The following is a 27,851-nucleotide window of genomic DNA, read 5'->3' as shown; positions in this document are numbered from 1 at the left end:
AAACATATGTACAGCGCCTTAAAAACAGAGCAAAATCAGAATACACATGTGTACAACGCCTTAAAACCAAAGCAAAAATCAGAATACACATGTGTACAACGCCTTAAAAACAAGCAAAATCAGAATACACATGTGTACATCGCCTTTAAGTATGGAATCTGAATATTCCTTTAAGTATTGAACGTATGGAACCTGAATGTTCCTTTAAGTATTTTTCAACTATAATTCTAATATTGAACGTATGGAATCTGAATGTTCCTTTAAGTATTTTTCAACTATGACAAATGAAATTCTTTAATTATCTAACAATTAAAATGATGTATACAATTAAAGATACAAAAAATCTTGCAAACTAAAAGAAACAGGAATAATTCTATTATTATATTAGCAAACAGGTTAAACCATTTTAACAAAATAAGTAAAAAAATCAAAAACTAGTAATTCTGTTTTTCTCAATCATATAATTAAAATTTTAACTGATATTGAACGTATGGAATCTGAATGTTCCTTTAAGTATTTTTCAACTATGACAAATGAAATTCTTTAGTTATCTAACAATTAAAATGATGTATACAATTAAAGATACAAAAAATCTTGCAAACTAAAAGAAACAGGAATAATTCTATTATTATATTAGCAAACAGGTTAAACCATTTTAACAAAATAAGTAAAAAAAATCAATTAACAAAACCTTAAAGGAATAAAAAAATAACGTAAAAGTTAAAAGTTATTACTTTTATCTGTTTTGTCAGTTTGATTAGATTGGCAATATAGAGAGAGATTCAACATAAGCTCAATTTTTTAAAAATATTCTATTACCTTATTTTCTTTCTTTTCATCATGAAACCTTTCCTTCTCTCCGGTTAAGAAACCAGTTTCGCCGGAAAAAAATGGGTTACAAAATAGAAAAGTTACACACAAATAATCAGAGATAGAACCCAGTTTTCATCGTCTACTTCATCATCGGCGGCACTCTGTTTCATCATTGAGATGGAGAGACAAGAAAAATGGATCAATCGGTGGTGGTTTTGGTCGACAGATCTGTGTGGTGTGGGATTTTTTTGATGTCGGATTTGATATGTGAGAGAGAAAGATTGAATGTTATGATTTTCTTCGATCTGGATCTGGGCAAGGTGAGAGAAAGTTGGATGATGAAGAAAGATTGAATATGATGATTTGTGAGAGAGAACGAAATTTATGGAATCAGTTTAAAATAGAAATTACACATATACCCTTAATCATTTAATTAATTAGTAAAAATTAATCAAATAATTACCATCATACCATTGACTTAAAATCTCAAGATGATAAAAATCAAGGGCCCAGATTAGTTCACGCAGTTCACGTTGGGGATTTTGTTCACGTTTGAACCTAATCCTATATACATACATACATATATATAAGTTTGTACATACAAAACAAAAAGGTACAATTGAGTACATAATACATAACAAAACACTAAACAAAAAAACTAAGGTACTAATCCTCGTGCGGTGGGGACGGTGGGAGGGGAAGTGGAGGCAACCCAGCGAGCTGTCGTAGAGAAACGAGCGTCTCGACGATCCAATCGATGCGTGCGCCCTGGCGTCTGAGGCGCCGGTCGAAGTCCCGAGCCACCTCAAGCGCTGCCGGAGGCAGGTCAGCGTAAACGTGCTGCGGGTACTATGGCGGCTCAGGAGCTGGCTGAACTGGTGGTACCGGGATCTCCTCGACCTGCTCCTCCTGAGCCGGATCCTCGAATACAGGCTGAGCCTAAGCCTGAGCCTGAGGCTCATCCTGAGGCTGATCGAGGCCCAGAGCCTGTAGCTGAGCCTGCCGAGCGGCTTCCTGAACATGAGGAGGGGCTAACACTCCAGGCCTCACCTCAATAACAACCGGGATGACCTCCGGCAACACCTCCGGCTGCCAAATCAGCCCGTCACGACCCTTGAACCTCAGACCAACATCAAAGGTACGGGTGATCTGCATGCTAGATACTGACGCGCGGCCCAACTTGGTTGACGGGATCGGATCGGACAGCTCCAGATCATGCTCGGGCACGAGCCCTAGCGAGCGTGCAATGGCGGTGATGTATGAGCCCGTGTGCAGCTGCCCGCGGAGCTGCCGGTGGTATGCTGTGGCAAAGTAATCTGCCAGGCAGGCTGCTAGATCGCAGGGCTGGCCGCGAAGTAGGCAGTATAGAAAGAAAAGGTCACTGAGGTTGACCTTCTCCCAGCTGGTACCCCGCGGCACGATAGATGACGCGATAACATGGTGCAGGTATCGGTACAAGGGGTCTCTAATGGTGGTGGCCTTTTGCCAGGATTTCCCAAAGGGAACCCTGGAAATGGCCCTCCAGAAACTAATAAGCGTCTGCCTGTCCATCACCGTAACCGCCTGCGTATATAAATCAGTATCAAGCTCGGGCTCTGTGTACAAACCTGTATGGACAGCAAACTCCCGCACACTCATCTGAAGCTGCTGACCGGCGAGACGGAATGTAACCTCGTGGACTGGAAAATCCGGGTCCTCCACGTAATCTGCCGGATGCGGCGCGTATGTAAACGTAGAAAGAAACTCGACCGTAAGCTCAGGGTACGAGTCCTCCATCGCTATCTGAAATAGGCGCGACCAAGGAGTATCTAGTCCAACTATATCACGCTACCGCGCGGCCTCTCCCACGGTCTCCAGTAGGTCCCAGTCTATCCCTACATGCCCCCCAATCTCTATGGTGCGCAACCTAGTGCATCTCCCCCTCGCCCGTGACCCCTGCGGAAATTGCAGGTACGGACATGCCGGCTCTCTCTCCTCTCCCACCTCTCCCTCAGCCTCCATATGCTCAATCTCGTCATCGGAGGAATCCATCCTTGCACGTTGAAAATATAATAAATAAATAAATAATATTATTTAAATAATTTAAATAATAAACAAATAATACTAAATATAAAACAATAAACAAATAATATTATTAAACAATTTAAATAATAAACAAATAATATTAAATATAAAATAATAAACAAATAATATTATTAAACAATTTAAATAAAAGATAATAAACAAATAATATTAAATATAAAATATTAAACAAATAATATTAAACAAATAATATTAAACAAATAAAAAAATAAAATAAACATGAACCAAAGCGCCCCGCTTTGGCCTCGGCGCGGCGCTTTGGTTCTTCATTTTGAAGAACAGACCCAGCCGGATCTGAAAAACCCGCCCCAATCAAAACAATTATCAACATGTACGTTTAACCGAAATGATTAAGGGTGTTCGATCTTACCTTTTAGCGGTTGAAAGCTTGAAAAATCGATCTCCGGCTCAAGTGTGTGAAATCGCCCCGCTTGTGTGTGTTTTTTTGTTTTTGGTTGAAATGGGGAGAAGCTGCCCCGCTTTAGCTTAAACGATGGACCGAAGCGCCCCGGTATGGCCATAGCACGGCGCTTTGGTGTCCAAAGCGCCTCGTTTAGCTCAAAGCGCGGCGCTTAGGTCCTTTTTTTATTTTTTAAAAATTGTTTTTAATTCACAAACGCGTCGATAATAGTCTAAAATTTACGCTTTTTACATTAAACATCATTTTTTAATATATATGGACTATACTGCAAGTTCCGGATCAAATCAGTTACGTGTGATGTCATATTCCATTATATCGTATCATTTTGGTTTGAAAGCACAAGGACTCCTATGAGTAGTGTTATGTGTATCAGCTGCCTACCGTACATGAACATGACGTATTTTTTTCATTAATTGTAGTATTATGATGTATATTGTCATTTTGGGTCGTACAAGTGCGTATTGAATCTGATTGGGTCGTGTCGGTGACATTCGGTTTTTAACGTGATGTAACGCATATATTGAACAAACACAAACGTGATTATTATTAAACACATTTAAGATACATCGTGAACATATGGGGTTACATTAAGGTCAGGGGGACGATACGTAAGCATTTCGTATGCGTTGATCTGATCCCTGTATAATGTATGCCAGGCTGCTGCGCGCTCTGTTCTGTTCGCTGTCCAGAGTAGGTTTGGGGGAGGCATTGGATAACAACCTCCAAGCTCTACATGTATGAAATGCCCATCGTCGACGAACACAACCGCAACCACCAGGGGAGGTTGCTCAGCTTCGTTTGGCCCGCCCAACAGTGGGAAAATTGTATCGCTCCCACGAATGTCGAAGGTGTGAACAATCACACCGTATCGTTGGGCAATAAGAAACCCCGTCTCAGGCATCGTCATGTAATTTTCGATACCTGCTCGTCCCACCCCTTGAAATCGATCTGTCTAACCAGCGCATCATAATGTCCTATGTTTTTCGGATCGAAAACCTGCCTCCAAAGCGATTCGTTCATACTTAACTCCTTTACAAGTTGTTTCCGGATCATCAAATATGAATTTTGTTTCACTCCTAACCCAAAAGCCACCGATCGAAACCCACAATGACCATCTGGTTTCACGTCCTTTATTCTAACGATGTATGGATGGATCACTTTGGGAATCTGAGATGCGTAGTTGCGGATCACTATATCCGTGTTAGGACCGAGCTTGATCATTGGGAAATCAGGGTGTAGGTTGAGCGGTTTGGTATTCTTTTCTCTTCAAGAATCTTCGGGTGATATGTACGAGCTGTGACGGGGAAGATCGTCTGAGGCCTCGACCCAAGTTTCTTCTGACGGAATGTACGAGCTTTTTCTAGCGGCTTCAACCTTTCTTTCTTCCTGCGTTTTCAATGTTGGGCGACCACGAGTTTTCTTCAGAACAGCAGGAGGTTTTTTGTTATTGTTCCCTGGATTGAGGATTTGCTGAAACTTTTCAAAGAAGCTCCTTTTCACTTGAGGGGGTGTTGGATCGATCTGTTGTTTCAATTTTTCAAATTCCGCGTCTACATCGATATCCTCTATGTTATTCCTTGTAGGCTTGAAGTCAAGCTTCTTCCAGAACACATCTATGTGTGTGATCAGGATTTGCTGACCTGTGGATGAAAACAAATTAGGTGGCAAAATCATACCGAGAAAGGTCAAAAATATTAATTACCGTTATTTTCCATCTTTTCCAAACGACAGGCACATGGCAAACCACAGCTGGTAAAAAGTTGGCAACCACAGCTTGCACCGTAGGCTCTCAACCCGTCTTCCTTACGTTTTAGTTCCATACTCAAAAGCTCAATCGCATATATTGAAACCTTTCTGAGAATATATGCAAGCATGGGCTGATTCTTGTGGTGCGTCATCACTTTTCGGAGGCTTGTTTCAAAGCTACTTCTAATCTCGGCGTATTGTCTATCAACAACATACAGTACAAGTTTATCCAGTGTGTTGCGATGACTTGGAAAGTGACTTTTTAGTGTTGCATGCATGCCCTTAACCCTGTTGGTCGTAGTTTGGTGAAAGTTGATAGTTTTGTTAATCCAGCAAGATACAAACTTTTCACGGTACGGATCCAACCAGGATTTCTTCAAATAATCAAAAACCTCTAAAATTAAAAAACGTAAATAGTCAGTTTTTGTTATTATATAAAATTTGAACATAATTATATAAGAAATACCCACGTTCACGGTCATCTTCTTTCAGCTATGCTTCAAGGTTTTCCAAGTTATACCTGTATATTTCCTCGGTTGTAGACTCGCACAATGTCCAAAATGTACGTACGAATTCTTTCCACTCCTTGTCAGAGAATTTCTTCTTGCTGTTCTTATTAATATTTTGTTGAATATGGAACCGACAAAGATACTTATGCGCTTTTGGAAAAACTTGTTCACACGCGTTCATTAGCGCAAAATCCCTGTCTCTTAAAATCACGCACGGTTCCATACATCCTACCAGCATAGACTTGATCCTCTGCAACACCCATAGGTAGTTCTCTGACTTCTCAGTGGAAATTACCGCACAAGCAGCCATAAACGATTTGTTTGTCGACGTCATGCCTACGACCTGAACAAATGGCAGGTTGTACATGTTCGTTTTGTAGGTGGTGTCAATCATTAGCACATGCGGGAAGGCACACCACATAGTGAATGATTTTTCGTGAACAAAGAAGACATCTTCAACCTCGTTCGATATCTCATTCGTGCGCATGTAATAAGTGTAATCTTTTTCCAGAAGAATATTTTCAAGTTTTGCATCGGAGACTTACCGACATTTTTTTCGACGTTGATCGTCTGAACAGCGTTGTGTATATCTTTCGGAATAAGCTTTCTAGCCGAATTGTTTTTTGTCAGCGTTCGCCAGATACTTTGGTTGGAAATATCTTGCTCTGCCAGCTCCTTAACCAGTTTTTTATCCTCCGAAGAAAGCCTTCTCGCATACGCGTGACCCTCGAAGTTTTCAATAGGAGTGTGGTTATGCTTCGCCTTCGTCACCTCGATCCTCCAAACACTTCCGGATGATTCCGAAAACCCGATCATCTCGAACGGGCAGCCTATTTTCTTGCTACCCGTTTTCCTCTGTGTAGCTATACTCTTATGCTCCCCACCAAAAGTACATTGAAACCAAATCTTGTAATTCTCTCTTCTTTTATTCGACCTCTTAATCACAATGAGGTAACCATTGTCTTTTGCCGTGTCTTGTACCCAACGCACCAAGTCTTTACGTGACGAAAAGGTCTGCGTTGTATCAAACGAAAATGTAACCGGGTAACAGCCTTCCTCGTCAACAGACACATCCTCCGGCTCACCATCGTCACCGAGGTTCGAATAGACTTGATGTTTAAAGCTCTGTTCACAACCGTAACTCTGGTTTGGATAACACTCCTGCTGTACAAAGCTTTGCTCGCCACCGTAACCGAAATTCGAATAACCTTGTAAGCTCTGTTGACAACCGTAACTGTCGTTTGGATAACACTCCTGCTGTACAAAGCTGTACTCGCCACCATAACCGAAATTCGAATAACCTTTTGTGCGTAAGGGTCCTCCAAAGGGGTATTCAAATCCAGCTTCACCGTGTTATCACGATAACGAATGCCAAATACAACCTCTGCCTCCCTCAAGTTGGACGAGACCGGTTTCTCATACGAGTCAGAAATAGCGGTCCCCTCTTAAGAATCAGGAACAACTGACTCGTTAGAATATTCACCGAAAAGATAGTTGCTTAACCACGACATCGTTTTTTCAAGACACGTAACTAATACAACAAAGAAATCAACAAGCAACAAAACACTCGAATACCCTCGAATGCTAAATGTTCTGTCTATGCAGGTTTAAAAAATGAAAATTTGGGATCAAAGCGCCACGCTTTGGCCATAGCGCGACGCTTAGGGTTCATGGGGCACTGCAACCTCGTATCACCTTTATGTCTCTGCAACCTCGTATCACCTTTATGTCAGTCAAATCAACTTTTGTCAACCAAAGCGCCCCACTATGGCCATAGCGCGGCGCTTTGTGGTGTGAAAATAATTTGCCCCGTGTGGGATTAGCATGACCCTTTCTAAACCAGTATACAGAATCGGTTTTATAAACATTTCTAATAAAAAAATACTATTGAATTATGTCAACAACTTAGCTATTAATTAGCGGGACCCGTGCGATTCGGCGGGATTTCCAATGCGATACCTTTTTTTTTTTTGTTAGTTTATCATTCCTCTCATAATATCCCTTTTGATAACGCATTAACGCCACATAAAGTTCACTCATCACGTAACACTTCTCGAAATCCAACATTTGAGGTGTAAACTCGCATCTAAAATCTTTGATAGGATGCACTAATATCTTTGTATTTTCGCATGATATCCTTGTTGATAACCACATAAAGTTGTTCATATGAAAATAAATAATCCAATAGGTAAACACCAACGTGTGGATTTTGTTTCACCTTGAGCTTTATTGAGTCTCATGGAAAACCTAAGGGTGAAGGGGGTGCTCACCTAATAGGTGAGTCCCCTCTCTTACGCCAAACCAATCCCCGTGTGCCACGTCAACTCCCCTCTTAAACTCCCCTAACACCCCAATTTGATGGCGCCACTCCCCTCTTAGGTGAATTGGTTTTTTTTTAAAAAAAAAAAAGAAAAAAGAAAATCATTGATTGGTCACTCCCTCTCTCTCTCTTCCCTCTCTCTTCGGTGAGCCGCCACCGGCTTCCCTCCTTCTCTCTTGGTCCCCGAGGTGTTGGCGGTGTCTTACCGCTCGGCATCCCTCCTCCCCGATATGCTTTACCGAAGACGCCCCGACCCCCCTAAGTCGAATGAGAAACTGTCTTTTTACAAAAATAATAAAAAAAAAATTCAATAGTAGATGCTCAAGAATTATTGTTTACATATTTGTAACATTCCAAAAATCTGACTTTTTATATTAAATGATTTTCTAGAGAAAATTTACTATGGATTATGATCTTATTATAATATATATCAACTAGGTTATATACCTGTGAGTTTTACGGGTTATGGGTGATGTTAAAAAATCTATATCAATAAAAGTATTTTTTTTGTATGATTCTATATAGACATGTCAAGGGAGAGACGTAACCTGTGCTTGAGTAACAACAATCAACTTTGATCATAGCTTCGACTCATTTGGGTTGCGAAATATATTCATATGTCATATATTTTAAAATAAAATTAAAGATAAAACAGTATGAAAATGATTTCGTCATCAAATAGACCCAACCGACAACATTATATATGTAACAAAAAAAAACAGTAGCAAATAAAATTCAATTTAAAAGGGTATAAACTACATCACACAATGAATTTTCGTTACATAATCCAAATGTATGATCTCAAGTGTGTTTATAGACCCGTGAGCTTCACGGATTATGGGTTATGTTAAAAAAAACAGAAATTGAATTACTTATGGCATTTACTTCACAATAAAATATCTAATTTAGCAGTGTTGAAATAAACCATTTAATGAAAGACACGTTCAGGAAACTGTAACGTATGTGTTGACCTTCCTGCGTTAACATCTGAAATCTCTTTTGCATACAATTCTCTCAAGCTCAAGGCTTCTTCCGCTTTAAGCTCCTATAAATACAGATGAAAAAAATAAAATAATTAGTAACTTATATAATTAAAAATAATAACTCACTTAATTTAATGATTGAAAAACGATGTGATTTTACCTAATAATTTTCCCAATAGCAAGCATGTTTCCACCGAAACTTCAAAGATTCAATCCCATCATGCCATTTTTTTACAAACAGTTGAAAAGCGGTTGAAAACTTTCAAAGGTACCTATGGTTATCACATTTGTTTTACACATGTAGATTGTTAATTTGCTATACGCACACAAATTGTTGAAGTTGATGACTAAAATACTAAATAAAAGGGTGATCTATTCAAGAACTTATTACTAAAAGGTCAATTTGAAATTAATAACCATTAATTTTATAAAGTTTCCCCTTACTGGCCTTGACATGAAAACTCATTCTTTCAAAGTTTATCAAGTTCATAATATTCAAATCAAAACGAAACTACGAAGCAATTGTTCATGTTGACACAGTGAATAAAGCTAGAATCAGAATTTTTATTTTTAGTTTTGGAATATACAAATTAGCAACTGCTATTGACAGTTGGCTTGTATTTAAAAGTACAAAAAGTAAGAATAAGGAAATCAAATCTTCCTTAATAAGTGAGTAGAGTACATACCCAAACGAATGCACACTACATATAACAACGATATAAAGACTTAAAAATATTGATAAACAAAGCTTTAGGGTGGTGGGGGCGTTCGCGGTAACCCCTTGCGGGGAGTGGATCCGCCGATTAGGGGAGACACCGCCATCAAGGCGGTGAGGTAGAGAGAGGGAGGAAAGCGGTGGGGCTTCACCGAAGAGAGGGGGAGGAGAGAGGATGAGTGGACCAATCAAAACTTTTTTTTTTTTTTTTTTTTTAATAAAAACCAAGTCACCTAAGAGGGGAGTGCCGCCATCAATTTAGGGTGTTAGGGGAGTTTAAGAGGGGAGTTGACGTGGCACACGAGGATTGGTTGGGCATAAGAGAGGGGACTCACCTCTTTTGTGAGCACCCCTTACACCCTTACAAAAACATAAGTGAAAATATCACTTACTCTTTGGAAACCAACTATTAATGTCATAGGTAACATTCTATCATTATCCATATGTAACTTAAAATAGATGTCTTTTACCAAATTAGCATCACTGCATTTAACAAAGAAAGTGCATGAGCCATAAATAATAATGAAGTCCATTTAAGTATCAAACGAAGCAAGAAGGATTCATATAAAGTACATATATGTAAGTAAGCTCTATGAGGAAAAATAGGTGCAACATCCCTTATAAAGTTGAGGGGCTAGTGTTGGAATATATATATATATATATATATATATATATATATATATATATATATATATATATATATATATATATATATATATGGTAGGGATGAGTAAATGGTACCGGGTACTGGTTTCGAAGCGGTATCGAATTTCCCGAACCGAAATATATTCGGTACTGACTTTCGATGTTTTTGGTACCGGTATTTACCAGTTCTACCCTTAAATACCGGTGCCGAATAGGGTATACCGGTACCCATTTTAGGGATTTTCGATACTGGTTGGTACCGAGCTCATCCCTACATATGTTGCGCCAATTTTTCAAACATGAGCAGTAGAACTGTATCATTATGCAATTTATATATGTAACTCAATGCATCTTACCTTAAAATTTTACATAACCTTCATTTTTGGCGGTATTTACAAAGATTATATTCTATGAAAAAACTAAGGTGGAAATTGAAACATTTCTCACTGCTTATGGGAGTAGATTTCACGCATGAATACCAGTCAACATCACTTTAATTTTTTTTTGAAAGGTGTGAATTATTCGCGAATGTCGGGAGGTCTAGCATACGTTGTCTTAACCGAGTCCACGCTAGAGAGCCCCCTCGCACAATAGATCCCCAATTTAAACCCCTCAATGAGAAACCCCTATTACCAAGACTCGAACTTGAGACCTTGAGGAGAAAACTCACCCGGGCCCACCATAAGTGGAACTTAAATACCCGTGGCCACCACTAGAGCACTATAATCATCTTCAATAAAAATTGTTAGTTCCTTGCATGCCATTAACCTTTTCGATTAGTCATCAGAGCATGTGATACTTGATTGCCTCATACTCTCTGCTGGAAATAGAAAATAACAGTAAATTAAGTACCCGTGTGTTACACTGATTACTCAAAGTAAATTATGTTATTTAATAGTGTTGACATAAACTTTGAAATGAAAGAAACGCTCTATTACTTATGTAAATGATTAGCTAAGGCATAGGTATATGAGTCAATTGATTACATAATTAAAACTACTATTATTTCCAACAAATAAGGCTGCTTGGGTTCCTTAACCTACACATTCCAAATAAGTACATAAACTTTGGCAGTACCAATTTATGGTGTTTTTCTTCATGTGCCACATACATCGTCTGGACGAAAATGGAAGTTGCAAAAATATGAATAATATGAATAATTAGAACACAATGCGGTCGGAATTTTCTAGCTATTCTTGCTCTTACATTGGTCGAAACTGGAGGCCACATACAATAAGGCCAGACATTACTCCTTCATAGCTTATAAGCATAAAATAGTGCCACCACGTGTTGCGCAACGGGTTGTCTATACCATTGTAATTTAGTATGCAGAATCCATCAACCGAAAAATTGATTACAAAACAATGTCATTTGAATTCAAGCAAAAAAGGACCTAAACTTTGTGAAATTCAATTATTTATTCACAGAAAAAGTAAAAAAGGACATCACTTCTATCGCACTGCTGATTCATCAACATTTATCTAACCTCATACTCTTTTCCTAAATATTTATGTGTTAACAAAAAGGGATCCTCTCATTCCTTCCATTCAACCCTCAAGCATTCATCTTCTGTTCATCCATACATCCATGTCCATGACATCGTCCCCTGTTAAATACCTATCAAAATTACACACAAAAGACACATTTTACTGTTTTCATGGTAGCATCCATGAACAAATGAACAATTGGTTAGGTTTATCACTCTTATAGCAACGACAAAACAGAACAAAACATGACTCATTCCAAACAACAATGGTGAAAACTTCAATTAACAATGTCATATAAGTCTTAGATGTATATCCATATAAGTTTTAAAATCATTCTAACCCAGTGAGTAAAACCAAAATACTATAAGACCAAGATAATTCTAAAAAACACACCAGTCAAAAAATAACCAATGGGGTGGTGGTCAATTGACAAAGGCTTTTAAACACCTTGGGAGAGGGAGGTCTTGGGTTCAAGTCCCACACACAAAGACATATAATCGAAACTAATTAATTTTTGAGCGAAAACTAAGTCTTTTTCACAATTTCACATTAGTTACAACTATTATTAGCAAATGTTGCAGACAGTTGTTTGTACGTTTTCATAGTTAATAAAATATATAAAAAAAGTGCTTAATTAAATTGGTAAGAGAGTAGTCATCTTTGTTTACCTGAGTTCGACACCCACATTCAACTTTGAAGGCTACGAACGCTTGTTATAATCAACAGTTACCTATTTTAAATCATCATAACAGCAACAAATAGGTTAAGGAGAAATATTTTATATAAACTAAATGACTTAAAATATCATTCTATAATCATAAAATAAAAAACTCACCAAACAAAAATAAAGACCAATTATGTCACAAAGGCCATGGTTGAGCTGATGAGGTAGGTACTGCACGTTATCTGTTTGCTGATATTTTGGTACAGCAGTCATCACAGCAGTTACTAAACAACCTTTCTGATCCTTCTTGTGGAACCACTGAATCTAAGACTATGGGGTGTAGAGAACTTGGGTTGGGGGCGTTGTTCGACACGTGGCAGATGTGAGGCTCCACCAGTCCACCCCCAAAAAAGTGGGGTGTGGAAGTGGCGTGGCCAGGCCGGCGTGGGGTGCCATGTGTATTTTTTGTTTTTTTATTAGTTGACAATTATATAAAAAACACAATATATATTACCCCCAGCGGCTACATTGAACCAGCCAACCATGGCCCGCCATGTCACCCAGACCCCCCGCCCCACGCCAGGCACAATCCCCACGCCAAAGGGGCGACACCATGCCCAACACTTAGCCGGTGTGGTGTAGCCAGCGTTAAACCCAATCCGCCGCCCCAACCCACGCCCCACACCCCATAGTCTTATCTCAAGCATTTATGTGGTGCTTCAGGCGGAAATGCATGTTCCACTTTATGTTGGTTTTGGTTGTACTTCAGCTGGAGGATAGACTCTCAAAGTGCTTTCCGTATAAAAAAACATCAAACAACCATTTCAAATACAAACATATCAACTTATGTCATTTTATGCAGAGTTGTAGTCAAAAGAAAATAGTCACATACCACTACAGGTTCGAGTTAGAACGGACAATTACACCAATTTTTGAATATGCGAAGCAAACTCTGAGAAAAATGTATGCCATATATCACTTAAACAAAATAATAGAAGAAACAAATGACTCGAATGGCAAAAAAATAAACAAACAACAAGATTTTTTAAACAAACAATCCTCTTCCCCAAAAACACTACTCAGCAAACACTCAAGAGCATTTACATAATATTCATGGCATCTAATTTCATGTGTTGTACATTGAAATTTCTATAGAGAAATACAGTGGAAACAATAGAGAATACCTCAACCACGAACCCTAGATACCAAAAATTGAAGTCGTAGTGTTTACTAAACTCAAATTAAATGCATAAAATAGCATTAATGGGGAAAGAGAATACCTGCATATGCGAATTTAACATATGGTGATCACATTTTATTTTTACAGAAAATGTAACACCCCGAAAATATAAAACTTTATATTAGAATTATAAAACGATAAATAAACAAGAACAAACTAACTAGGAACAGATAACCCGGTTAGATATGAGTCTTGTGATGCCAAATAAATGGATGGAACTCCTAAATAATAACTAAAATAATAAGTAGAGGGACCTAAGAGGTAAAGTTGGAAACTTGAATGTTTAAAACTAAAATAACCACACCAAACACACACTTCAGGTGTGTCTGGTCGATCAAGAAGCAGGGGGCGAACAAGAGCTCCTCTCCAAACCCTAGCTTTCACTAAAATTGATCAAATTGGAGCTTCAAATCAGTTCCAAATAGAATTTTAAGCACGAAATTGTGATCTCCTCTAAAAAGGGATCATAAGGTATGTAATTTCTATGCAAAATCTTCATCCAAATTTCTGAGTGAATTCATGGAATCCAGAATTTGATGTTGCATGTTAGTTGTTTGGAATGAAATAGTGTCTAGGGATAAACCCTAGTCAATTACTTGTTGAAATTTTGTATAATTCTTGTGAAATCCATAATCACCATTGAAGGTGATAGGTAGGTTTGTAGAAGTATGATGAACAATAGGATTATGATTGTTGGTGCACTACATCTGTCGACTTCGTCTTGTATCGAGTCTTACATTGTGTTGTATAGATTAGGGCGCGTATTACGAGAAAATAGGAGAGTGTATGTTGTTAGTGAGCTGGTTTCGCTCTTAGTGACATTAGGAAGAGGTTTCGCTTTTATGGTCAGGATAGTTTCGCTTATATGGACATATAAGCGAAACCATCTGCACTATATATAGGTGTACTCATGAGCGAAACCATATCGAATGTCTTGTATTCCATGCCGAAGTGCTGCCGGTGTGAAGAACTGCGTGTAATCAAGTGATAATCAATACAATCAGCAGTTTTAGTGAAGTATCAGCTATTTCTAACTCCGTTTCTTGTTATTCCGCACCTGAAACATAGTTGAACGCCTCTGAACGACTCAATCAGGTCAGATCACGATCCTACAAGTGGTATCAGAGCTCAGGACGAGGAGTTCTGCAAAGATTAGCTGGATTTTATCATCATTTCTTGCTTCTACACTTTCTTTCTTAAATTCAGAAAGTTTTAACGGTCAAAATTGGATCAAAATTTCACAGAATGTGTGTTATTGGACATTAACAAACCCTGGAAAGTTTCGGACCAAAATACGGATTAAAATTGATCAAATTGTCTTCCGATTAGGTTCCGCTTTTATGGACATTTAGAGGTTTCGCTCCAAAAAATATATAGTTTCGCTTTTGTGTCACCATAATTGAGAAGTTTCGCTCCAATTTGCTTGATAGTTTCGCTCTTAGGTACACAACAGAGTTTCGCTTATATGGACAAACCTTAGTTTCGCTTATTTGATCATCATAGTTTCGCTCCAAGTGCACTTCAGAAGTTTTGCTTTTTGTGATCATTCTAGTTTCGCTCATAAGGACACTCAGACATATAGTTTCGCTTATTTGTCATTGACCTTGAAAACCGTGCTAAGTCATCATGGATTGTTGGTGCATGTTTGTGACAACAGCTTAGATTTGGTCTTTGGATATCTTGTAATTAGTTAAACGATAAACAGTTAGCGGGTTTAGCTTTGTAATAGTTAGTTGTAATGTTTGGGCTAACTAAACCCAAGGAATTGGGTGATGGGGGCGAATTGGGCCTGTCCAATTCGCAGCCCAGGAGTGTAAACCTAGCCCACTTGTAAACCTTGTGTTATATAAACAAGGTTAGACATTAGGGTTTAGGTTAATCAGCAAAAACAGAGTTTGAGAGAGACATAATTTCGTGAGAGCTTGCTTGGACGAAATTAGGGTTTGGTTAGGGATCTTGGATTGATTGTAATCAGATTGATAGATAATCAATAAAGATCCAGTTTGGAAGTGATTTACTGTTTTCTGTTTCTACACATTTTCTGCTAATTCTGATCAAGAGGATTCCGCACTCTTGATTGGAAAGACGATTCTGTGACGATCCATAAGACTCAAGGGGACTTACAATTGGTATCAGAGCGTTAGGCTCTTGGTTGCTCGGTTCAGAATTGTTTGCTGCAGAAACAGGGAGTGATTTCGAAATTTTTGATAAACCTGAAAATTAGGGTTTATAAATTTTCGAAATTTTTCTTGGTTTGATACAGATTTTCGAAATTTTTTTGGCTGTTTTGATATTCTGGGTTGTTTGATTGCTGTTTTGCAGGTTTTAGGGTTTGCAGGATTGTTTTTGGCTGATAGTTTTGAAGAATTTTGGCTGAATTTCTTGAAGATTCGAAGACTGTTCTTCGTGTTCTTCATAAATTTCATAAAAATTTTCATCAAAAGTTGACTGATTTGCTTGTTTGATTTTGCAGAATTGTGTTGGAGAATAATCAGAATTTCGAAAAGATTAACCTTCCAAAATTTGCAGATCTGCGAAATTAACTGATTGGCGAAATTAGCTGCTTGTTGAACAAGATAGTTAAATTTGCTGAGAAACCAGAGAATTTAACTGACCAGCGAAATACTCTGGCGAATTTAACTATTGCGTTGATCTGTCCCAGCGAAATTAACTGATAAGCGAATTTAAAATCCAAAGGCGACTTTGGTAATCGTAATAATTTTCCACAGCGAAATTATCACGGTTTCAGCGAAATTAAGCGGCGATTTTGACCAGCGAAAGTAAACCAGCAAAATTAGCCATTTCAGCGAAATAACCAGCAAAGTTAAACTGATCAGCGAATTTAGCTCAAAACCAGCGAATTTAACATCATAACCAGCGAATTTATCAGCATATTTAAGGGGTGGAATTTCAGTTGGCAAGCGTCGGAAATTTTTCGGTGTTTTGCAAATAGAAATTGATCCGTAACTCGTCTGACAGAACCGTTTTGACCGTTGAACTCGTGTGATTTTTAGGACAAAAAAAAAAAATCCCGAATTCGGTTTTTGACATTATATATCATTGGATTCGTCTTTTCGAGACGATTCTAACGGTATAATTTGGTAACCACTGTTTTCGGACAACTTTTGTACGGTTTTATCAGTACGGTTACGGTAAAACGTGTTTAAAGATGATTAAAGTGGACAATGTCGAGAAGTGGCCAAAGCTTACAAATGTTAACGAATATGCTGTCTGGAAGGAGGAGTTTGAATTGGTTGTGAAGAGCGAAGATACCAGAATGTGGTATTGTATTATAGATGGATACATGGCTCCTACACGTCGTGTTGAAGGAAGGACAAAAGTGATTTCTTATGACAAGATGGATGAATCTGAGAAACTGATGGTTGATGCTGAGAAGAAAGCTTTAGCAGTGATAAAGATGTCCCTGCCTGAGGGAATTAAACATACCATCAAGCACTATGGGAATTCTTATGATCTGTGGGAAGCTTTACGAAAACGCTATCAGAATTCATCAAGACAGAGTGTAGGAGATCGTGCATTTGATGAAGAAGCAGTTGCTGTGAAAGAAGAGAAGAAGAAAGCTCTTGAACAGAAGGTTGAGAAGAAGGCTGCAGAGGTTTCAAAGTGCATGAATGGTGTGAATGAACTTACAACAGAGGTGAAGGTAACACCAGAACTTGTAAGTCATACGTGTAATAATTGCACTGAACTACAGGGCGAAGTTGACAGACTATCGGAACAAAACAACATTCTGTTAGCTGATATGGAAAACCGAAAAGAGTTAAATGTTCTTTTGATTAAAAGAGAGTCAAACTGTTTAGAAAAACTCAAATCAAATGAACAGGAAATTAGCAGTTTAACAAGCAAAGTCAATGAACTGTTACAGGTCATTGATTTGGCTCGTGAAACTGTGAAAGAAAAGACTAACGAGCTTTCAGAAAAGTGCACAGAATTGGCTGATGCACAAGCCAAAATTGTAGAACTTCAGGGGAAGTTACATAATTTTGGAAATTCTTTGTTAGTCAGAACTCAAATTCAAAAAGGTTTAAAAAGAAGTAATGATAAAACAGGGGTGGGGTTTACTAAAGCTTCATCTTCTGACTACTCATTTTTACCAACTGAAGATGAGCTAACTGATTTTGTAACCACTGCACATGTAGTGGATCCGATAGCTGTGGACTTGCCAAGTAGTCCAGTTTCTCTGAAAGAATCTGTTGGGTCTAACAGTACACCTCATAAAGTGGATGAGGATACTGAAGACAAAAAGACCAACACGTTTAAAAAGGGATCAAACAAAAAGAAAAATTACAAGAAAAGATCCTATTTTAAATGTCACAACAAAGGGCACGTGGCGAGTTGTTGTCCTTTGAAGAAAGGTAAGCAAAAAGTTGATGTTGTGAAAGAAGGGAATCAGGTTGGGTCAAGCAATAATGTAAAATCAAGTTGTCAGACAAAGAAACCTGAATTTCAATCTAAACCTTCAACTTCGAAAAGATTTGATAGACCAAGAAGTATTTCTCCACAATTTAGTCATTATAATGGTAAATCAAATCGATTTCAAAGTCAAGATAAAAATTTCGGTTATCAAAATCGATACCAGACTTCTTGTAATCAAAATTTTCAAAGAAGAAATAAACATAGGAGTTTTTGTAACTCAAATGTTCAACAACATCCAAAATTTTTCAAGAATTCATGGTATGATAATGGTAGAAGTAGGTTTCAAAATCAAAATTTCCAAAGGTCAAATTGTCCAAATGTATATAGGAACCCTCAGGACCAAAGACCTAGTGGAAATCAAAATCAAATTCCAGCAGGTTTGAGATCCAAGACTCCAGTCAGGAGTAATGGATATTGGATGGATGTTCCGGTGGTTGGTGAATTTGGACGACCCAAGACCATTAAGGCTTGGGTCCCCCAATCTAACTAATTTCTTAGTTGGTGTGTGCAGGAGCTGCTAAGGAGGATTATCAACTTATGTTGATAGTGGCTGCTCTAGGCACATGAAGGGGGGGTGTGAGATTGTTGATATATATTTTTTTAAATGATTTAAACTGAAGTTCAAAGTGTTGAGTCGACACAGAAGATAACCTGGCAGATCTTTATACTAAAGCATTTGACAGGGCTCGCTTTGAACATTTAGTCGAACTCAAAGGGATGAGGAATCCTGAATAACTGGTTTTTCATAAGAATTTTTTTTGTAAATAGTTTACTGCTTTTCTTTAAAAAATCAAAAACACAAAAAAATTGAAAAATAAAAAACATAAAAAAAATAGAAAATCAAAAATGAGTTATCACTGTGTGAAAAGAAGAAATGATAGTACATCAGCAAGTTAGACTGTCACACTGAAATTGAATCATAAATTGCTTAAGTGTGATAGCAGCTTCATCATATGATGTACCAGTAGGCAAAAGCATGAAATAATCAACTTACCAATGTGATATAAACTTAAATGAATTGAATATGAGTGGGGAACACATTAGTGGTGTATGGTTTAATGACCTTAATTCTTGCGTTGATAGATTGCCAAATTCTGAAGTTTTGGGTCTTTATACTGTTGTTTTATCTAGGGATATCTTGGCTGTATGTCTGTTAGAACTAAAATTGTACATGACCCCAGGAAAGATAGTCACTTGGAATTAGCTCATTTCTATTTGAATGTCTGTATATTTCCCGATACACACAATTTTGATCTGATTCTGAAATCTTATCTGAAAAAAAGTCGTGTACCTCCTCTGCTGCATCCAGATATATGCTGACCTGGAGGTGCTAGGCAACGACAGCTTCTGCTGCATCCAGATACATGCTGACCTAGCTGTACGTTGTCGCGCTATAGATCTAATACACCCGAAAGAGGCCCTCAAGTGCCCAAAAGAAACCCAAGAAACCTATATCAAACTGAGAAAATCTCATTTGATCTGTATATTATACCATCTCTACTAAAGATCTATTCTCAACCTATTCCCAGTTAAGATTTCAGAAATCTGGATTGGACTTGTGAAATATGTGGTAGGGAAGATACTTGCATGATAGAGTGTGCTGTTTATATTTCCAGGATTTGATTAGTATTTATTTGGGTGTTCATAGTTAAGCAATTAAAACATGATAAAAACAGTTTAAATGCAGAACTAGACACAGTCAGAATATCTTAAAGTATGACATCAGTATACTCACCTACTACGATGAATCTTTGTGCATACCTTGATCGTGGGGGTATATCCTTTTGTGGGACACGCTGATATTTCAGAAAATAAAATTACCTTAACGTATCATACGGTAATGGTACTTGAAATGTTCATGCATTTTGTTTAAGTGGACAAACATACTGGTAATCGTCTTGAACTGCTTTTCACGAAAAATTAAATAAAGAATTATCTAATTGTGTGAAACAGTTTGATTATGTTGATATGATCTTCTTACCAGTGATTCTCACAAAAATAGAGTGTTTATTGCTTTTGTATTTACTTGCTTTCAGAAAATATAAAAAATCCAAAAATAGTGTCTTTTTCTGTTTAAAATTCTTAACGTACGGAAAACTGTTATTCGTGGAGGAATTGTTACTGATAGGGGGAGACGGTGTTAGTAAGTGAGCTCAAAATTTTCAATCAGGCAGGTTCTTATGTGTTGAACAAAAAGTTTTGTGTGTTGATGATGAGTTGAAAATGCTTAATCTGTGATACAGTTAAACTATCTCTTGAATAATAATAATTTATTTAACTTTGTTGAAAAATTCTTATGGTTTCTCGAGATGTTTGTTTTATAGTATACAGATTGAAGCAGTTTGTTGCTGAGAAGTTGCTGAGAAGATGAGAGTTTGATTGGATGCATGGTAGAACCTCCTTTCTATATTGCAGACAAAGTTGAAGAGTTTGGAGATTGCTGTGCAAATGCTGAACTGGAGTTTACTCAAACGCTAACGTGTTGAAGATTTGGTGATTGGATGCATCAGCTTAGGGGGAGTCTGTTGCTGACAGTCTGTTGCTGACAGAAGCTGTTGAAGCTGAAGCTATCCAAAGACCAAAGACAGTGCAAGACTACTTGAAGATTGCAAGAAGACCGAAGACAATGTTTTGACTCAAGACAAAGTTTTTATGAAGCTATTGTCAAGGGGGAGTTTGTTGGTGCATGTTTGTGACAACAGCTTAGATTTGGTCTTTGGATATCTTGTAATTAGTTAAACGATAAACAGTTAGCGGGTTTAGCTTTGTAATAGTTAGTTGTAATGTTTGGGCTAACTAAACCCAAGGAATTGGGTGATGGGGGCGAATTGGGCCTGTCCAATTCGCAGCCCAGGAGTGTAAACCTAGCCCACTTGTAAACCTTGTGTTATATAAACAAGGTTAGACATTAGGGTTTAGGTTAATCAGCAAAAACAGAGTTTGAGAGAGACATAATTTCGTGAGAGCTTGCTTGGACGAAATTAGGGTTTGGTTAGGGATCTTGGATTGATTGTAATCAGATTGATAGATAATCAATAAAGATCCAGTTTGGAAGTGATTTACTGTTTTCTGTTTCTACACATTTTCTGCTAATTCTGATCAAGAGGATTCCGCACTCTTGATTGGAAAGACGATTCTGTGACGATCCATAAGACTCAAGGGGACTTACATGGATACCGAGTTCTACAACGCATTTGCAATGTCGTCTGGTCCATCTGCTATTGTTCAAGCCATGAATATAGAAAACGAGACAGGAACCACCCAAAAGCCCCCAAAATTGATGAATATCGAAGAATATTACGGGTGAAAAGATAGATTTGAGAACTGGGTTCAGGCAAACCATCTCAGGTCATGGGAATGTATATTGAAGAAATATGTGTTGCCTCGAACAGATTTACAGGTTCTCAAAGAGTTATCTGAGTTCACAGATCAGGAACAGGTTATGTACAAAGCAGACAAGATGATGATTAGTCTGCTTCAATAAGCCATAAAAGAAGACATATTCATTCTGCTACAGCATGACAAAACTGCAAAGTCAATCTGGGATGCACTTAAAGTCAAATTTGAGGGTAGCGAGAATATGATTAAAAGCAAAAAGGCGCTGCTTAAGAAAGAGTTTGATTTGTTTAGCAGTTTACCGGGAGAAGACATGAAGAAGCTGATTGAACGCTACTGTCATTTAGTGCGATCTATGTCGATGTTGAGTATTACAAAAGATCGTGAAGAGTGGGTAGACAAGCTTGCTGATGCACTACCACAGAAAGAATGGGGAACATACTTGATGATTCTGAAAAACACGGGTGTATATGATGGATTGAATATATCTCAGTTTATCAAAAAAATCGAGAGTCAGGATTTGGAACAGCAAAAGATCGCAAGGATGAACAGTCCGAGTGGTCAACAGGACGTGAAGATGTACTATAAAGGCAGTATTCCGGTTCCAGAATCTGAGAGAAGTCCTAAAATCCAAACTGCATTTAGTGCTGGAGATTCATCAGAAAAGGCAGATCAGAGTTCAACCAAAAGCAGTGGATTCTCATCATTTCCAAGTGTCAATCCTAAAGAGTCAAATACAAGCTTTCAGTCTCAAAGCACTAAGACAGGAAATGGTTATGTGATTCAGTGCAATATCGCTTTAAATCTTCCAAAAGGTCAAAATTTCTCAGAAGACACTGCTAAAGACCACATGGCTCTACTTGGTTCTGTGTTGTTATCTTATGAGGGTCTAGTGGCTGGTCGGATCGGAAATCCCATGCTCACCAAAGAGGATTACGATCAAATAGACGCTGAAGAGATGGAATTAATGGATATCAAATGGTGTCTAGCTAGTGTTCTTAGGCGTGCTGAAAAGTTCAAAACAATTACCAGGAGAAATGACTTTCTTGATGCTCATGTATCTACTTTAGGTTTTGATAAATCTAAAATTACTTGTTTTCGATGCAGGGAGAAGGGCCATTTCAAACGGGAATGCAAGAACAGGGAAGCTAGTGGAGCTCAGAATCCGTTCGGAAAAGACGACTACTACCGGAAAACTATTTATCAGCAGGTTGGTCAATCACAAGATTCACAAACGGCTCATGGTAGGAAGATTGAAGATTCGAAGAGAGCATGTTTGGTAGACTTCAACTGGAGCAACTACATATCATCTGATAGCAAAGCCTATTTAGTTGATCAAGATGATGAACATTTACCTGAAGGCTTTAGCTGGGATATGTTTATTGATGAAAAGGGTGATTTCAAAGCTTTCATTGCTAAAATCGTTAGAGAACCATACATGTTTGCCACCTGGATGAAATCTATTGGTGAGAAAGTGAAAAATGTGGAGAAACAGTCTGTTACATCTGACGAAAGCTCAGAAAGTGTTGATGAAAATTTACAGAGTTCAGATGAGAGTGTCCAAAATGATATTAACTCAGAAAAAGAAGTTGTCTTTGATCAAACCCCATATGATTCTGGTTTATCAGATATACTGATTCTGAAAAATTTGTACAATTTGATCAATCACCAGTTGATAGCTGCAGTGATGATGAGGAAGAAAAACATATCAATATTGCTAAAACTCATCTTTCTCCTGAAAGTTTTCATTTCTATTTTGCAGATCGCATGGAAAAGCTGAAGGCAAAAAGAGCTACCAAGGAGCAAATGGAAATAAAGACTGAAAGTGTGACTGAGGAAAATGATAAGACTGAGCAGGTGAGTGAAGAAAAGATATCTGAAGCTGAGAAGGTGATAGAGACAGAAAAGGTGACTGAAGTAGTGAAAACAATCGAAGTAGAAAAGATTGTTGAAGTTGTGAAGCCTTGCGAGAAGTGTTTGGAAGCTTGCAAAGAGTGTGCAGCAAAGGATGACAGAATTGCTGAATATGAGAAGAAGAAGGAGCAGTTACTGTTCAACCTTAACTATGTGAAAGAATCTTATAATGTGTTGAAAAAAACAGTATATGGTCTCCAAAAGACAAATTCAGAACGAGAACAGGCACTGACGATGATGAATGCTGTGATGATGACAAAGCAGAAAGCCATCAACTTTTACATCGAAGAAAGTGCTAAATGGAAGCAAGAGTTGGAGACAGAGAAAATCGAGAATGAAAGAATTAGACGATTATTACAAAGTTATTCAAGTTCTGATTATCTCATTGACCGTATTTGCCCAACGGTTGCAGGTATGGAAGTTTTTCAAGACGAGAAGCCAAAGAAGAAGAAAGACTGTGGTAAGAAACCGACTGTTAGTTATAACAAGTGTCCGCCTCCGATTTGGGAAGGGTATTCTCCTAGAAAACCAAACGAGGAGCAACTTGAAAAAGCTATCAATATAAAGCTAAAAACCGACACAACTGATGAATTACCAGAAAACATTGACGTCACGTTTACCTCGTCTGACACTAATCATGAGTCTGAGTTAATCAAAAAGGTGGTCGATCAGGTGTTGGATACTGATGAGGATGAGTCAAAGTCTGAGTCTGGAGGGTCAAATTCGTCAGTCAACAGTTCAAAGTCGTCGGTCAAACGGTCTTACAGTAAAGAGTTTTTATTATCGAAAGTAAATTCGGATGATGAAACATTTGAAGTTGCATACACTTTAAATGATTCTGACAAAGTATACTCTGATAAAGAGTTTCCAATAAGAGGTGTTAAACCAGAAATGATCAAAAGGTTTTCAAATTAACAGAAATTAATATTTCTGAAATAAAAGATGAAAATCTCAAAGTAAAACCTACACCTTACACCTCAAGAGTACAACAACGTTTAAACAAGAAAAAGGATTACAATTCTGGTTCTGGTTTTCAAAAGAAACCAAACCAAAATCGTAGCTACAAAAAGAAAGGACTTGGTTTTATTCCACCAGAAAATCATAAAAATATGAGAAATTCTAATACAAAAACAGAATTTGTGTCAGGTGGAAGTTCAGAAGAGGAACAGAAGAAACCATTCTGGAGACAGTCAAATCAAGAGTTTCTTGCTGATAAGAGAAAGAATGGAACTGAAATGTGGCAACCAAAAGAAACTCGTACCCGTTACAGATGCAATGAAGTTGGTCATATTCCATGGAACTGTCAGAAAAACGCCAAAACAAAACAGGGAGTTTCTCTGAAATTGAAAGAAAAGGTTGTTGATGTTGAACCACCAACCGAAAAACTTAAAGTTTTTGAAAATTCAACTTATGAGGTTGGTGAGTGTTCTAAAAAGAATGTTATTAAACAGAAAGCTGAGAACGTAGTTGAACGCCTCTGAACGACTCAATCGGGTCAGATCACGATCCTACAATGATGTCATCTTAGTATAAATTGAGTTCTATGAAACAAGTTTAGATTTGAGTAATATGAAAATTGATGCGAATTAGCCTAAATTGATATGTATCTTGGCTAAATAACAAGTGTTGAACTTCATTATGAATTGTGAAGAATTATGCAATTAAGGTGTTTGTGAAAATGCCTAAAAGAGGATTAAAAACTGGAAATTTGAGCTAAAACACGTGTTTGTATAGTTATGGCAAATTATGCGTATTATGTAAACAAAAGGGTTCTAAAAGGGTTGTCATTGAACTCTATAGGAAAAGAAACCGGAGCGTCAAGTGGACAAGCCGGTGGCGACGCGCGCTTGAAAGGGGTGCTTGAAAGGTACGCGACTTGAGTCCCTTTACATTATGCATAAATGTTTGGTATTAGTGTACAAATGGTGTCGTAGTATAATTTACGCGTTTGATGTGTCATCGAAGTGGCGAAGTTCACTCGACAATCAAACGGGTCAATATAAAGGTTAGAAGTAGTTTGGCTTGTCATTGAAGTGATGGCTTTCACTCGACAACTAAACGGGTTAAGATTATGCATTGAAATAATCATGAATGAAGGGACTTGAGAGTCTCATAAGTCGTTAGTAGTGGATTAGTGCAACATACACGTTTGATGCATCATTGAAGTGGCGAAGTTCACTCGACAGTCAAACGGGTCAAGATAAAGGTTGGAAGTAGTTTGGTTTGTCATTGAAGTGATGGTTTCCACTCGACAACCAAACGGGTCAAATTATGCTTTTGAAATATTTAGGTGTTAAGAGACTTGAGAGTCTCATATCTCGTTAGTGTTGGGTATAAATACGCCAAGATTTATAAGCCCGGGGAATTGGGTAATTACATCTAAAAGGTTTTAGAATGAGAAATTGGTATTAGGCACATATAGCTAATGGGTCAAATAATTGAAACAAGGATTTTGAAAACCGTGTGTTCGTAATTTGGTTTTTATAATATGAAATTTACATTGTTGGCTCCGTAATTTTATAACGGACTCATAGGAAAAAGAATCACTTAAAACGGATAACCGAGTAAAAAGTTATGAGGATTTAAAGTTGGATTTTATGAATTTTTGGAGCTGGGTAAAAATGCAGGTCCAGAAACTGGACCTGCTAGAAAACGCACTCCCCCACGCCACGCGAGGGGAGCCTAAGACACTGGCGCGACACGCGTGTCCTCCCGCGCCACGCGAAGATCCTTTGCGACACACGACAGGACCAAAATTGAATTTTTATTTTTATCTTCACGATTTGATACTAGAACTTGTTTATATGCATTATATTTATGTCAATACTAACTTTCTAAGTGGTTTTGACTCTAGGTAAAAATGGGGTCTTTCCGGGTGGTGATCAAGCATGTTATCAAGAACCGAACACGCATTTTTGAAGCTTTCGTGTCAACTTAACTTTGTCTATACAATGATTTTGATGTAAATGATTTGCTAACCATGTTATGAATGTTTAAACTAGTCGATAGTTGACTAGTAGGTGTTACTTGAAACTTTTATTTTGTACTTACGTTAAACCAAGGTACTTTATATCTAAAATTAAGTATCTTTTATTATACAAAACTTAGAAATTTAAACGGTCGTTACACGTTGATAATCAGAGCTCAAGGTTGTTAGCAAAGTGTGTTTGGTTCAAGCTTGATCAAGCATCCGGTAAGAGTTAATTGTTCTAAGTAGAGTTACTAAGTATAAAAAGGGAATCATGAATAGACATGCATGGGAGGAGCGTGTTAACACACTTAAACCTAGAAAGTGCATTAAATAAGAGCGGTGAAAACAAGTTTTGAACTTGAATAAACCGAAGTAAATAAACCATATGCTATAGATGAAATGTTTAACGTTCGATGTAAACATTTCAGTTAAAGATGACGGATAAAGGTAACGATGATGCGGTGCCGAGAGTCACCGAGCAAAAGTGATTGCTGAGGAGGTTGGAAAGGCAATCGAAAACAGTTTGTCGGATTTCATCGATAAAATCCAAAACACGGTATTATCAGTGGTGGATGAAAGAATCAAGAAATTGGAGGATAATACCAATTTAGCAAAGGAAAAGTCGGGAGGATGAAAGCCTTGTTCATATAAAGAGTTCATGGCGTGCAAACCGCTAATTTACAATGGGGAGGTTGACCCGATAATACGCCAACGGTGGCTAAGCGATATGGAGGGAGTATTCGAAAGGACCCATTGTGATACAGATGACTACGTAGCCTATGGCACGGGTCAGTTAAGGGGTTAGGCGAAAGACTGGTGGGATAACAAGAAGAAAGAAATTGGAAGTGAAGCGGCTAAGGCTATGACATGGGATGAGTTTAAGATGCCGTTTCTTAAACATCATAGTCCCAAGGCAGTCATTAACAAAATCAAGGAAGAATTCATGCAGCTTCGACACAAGGGTGAATCTATCAAGAAAATCATGGGAACATTCATGGATAAAATGAAGTTTTGTGATGAACTGATAACAAACGAAGAGCAGAAAATATATTATTACTATAATATGTTGAGCGCCGAGTATAGGGAGTTTATGACTCCTTCAAAGTATGAGACCCTCACCGAGATTATAAACGTTGCTCAGGAACGGGAGATAGAGTTGAAGAAACAGATTGAAAGAGGCGAAAGAAGGGCGCAGGTAGTTAATCCAAGCCCGACGAAAAAGGCGTGCACGACTGAATCATCAAAGAAACAAGAAGGAAAAGGCGGGTCACCAAACTGTAGGGTATGCGGGAAAGGGCACATGGGTGAGTGCCGGTTCAAGGACAAACCGTGTCCTATCTATGGGAAAACAGGGCACACGGCTGCGTTTTGCCCAGGGAAAGTGTCGTTATGCTATAAATGTTATCAGCCGGGTCACAAGAAGTCTGAGTGCCCGGAGTTGACTAGAAAGAAAGAAGGCAATTATACACCTACTAAGACACCAAGAGCAAAAGCTAGATCTTTCCAATTAACAGCAGCAGAGGTGAAAAGGGAACATGATGTGGTGTCAGGTATATTTGCTATCAACT

At 38.0% G+C, this 27,851-nt stretch overlaps 2 long non-coding RNA genes across 3 annotated transcripts; both read right to left on the bottom strand.

Annotated features, from left to right (window-relative positions):
- Positions 1-8,754: 8,754 nt before the first annotated feature.
- Positions 8,755-10,240, bottom strand: LOC110910655. Its single transcript, XR_002576366.1, has 3 exons — positions 9,982-10,240; positions 9,035-9,146; positions 8,755-8,936 (listed from the first exon to the last, which is right to left on the bottom strand). It is a non-coding gene; the product is annotated as an uncharacterized LOC110910655 (long non-coding RNA).
- A 586-nt stretch (positions 10,241-10,826) lies between these two features.
- LOC110910656 lies at positions 10,827-12,533 on the bottom strand. Of its 2 annotated transcripts, none has more exons than XR_002576367.2 (3): positions 12,390-12,533; positions 11,441-11,851; positions 10,827-11,054 (listed from the first exon to the last, which is right to left on the bottom strand). It is a non-coding gene; the product is annotated as an uncharacterized LOC110910656 (long non-coding RNA). The 2 variants fall into 2 exon arrangements; XR_002576368.2 differs by having other exon boundaries at positions 10,827-11,051.
- Between the last annotated feature and the right edge of the window lie 15,318 nt (positions 12,534-27,851).

This window comes from Helianthus annuus, chromosome 15 (assembly GCF_002127325.2).
Source record: "Helianthus annuus cultivar XRQ/B chromosome 15, HanXRQr2.0-SUNRISE, whole genome shotgun sequence".
NCBI lineage: Eukaryota > Viridiplantae > Streptophyta > Magnoliopsida > Asterales > Asteraceae > Helianthus > Helianthus annuus.
The sequence above is the reverse complement of the archived record's forward strand: the minus strand, read 5'-3'. Positions and strand labels throughout refer to the sequence as shown.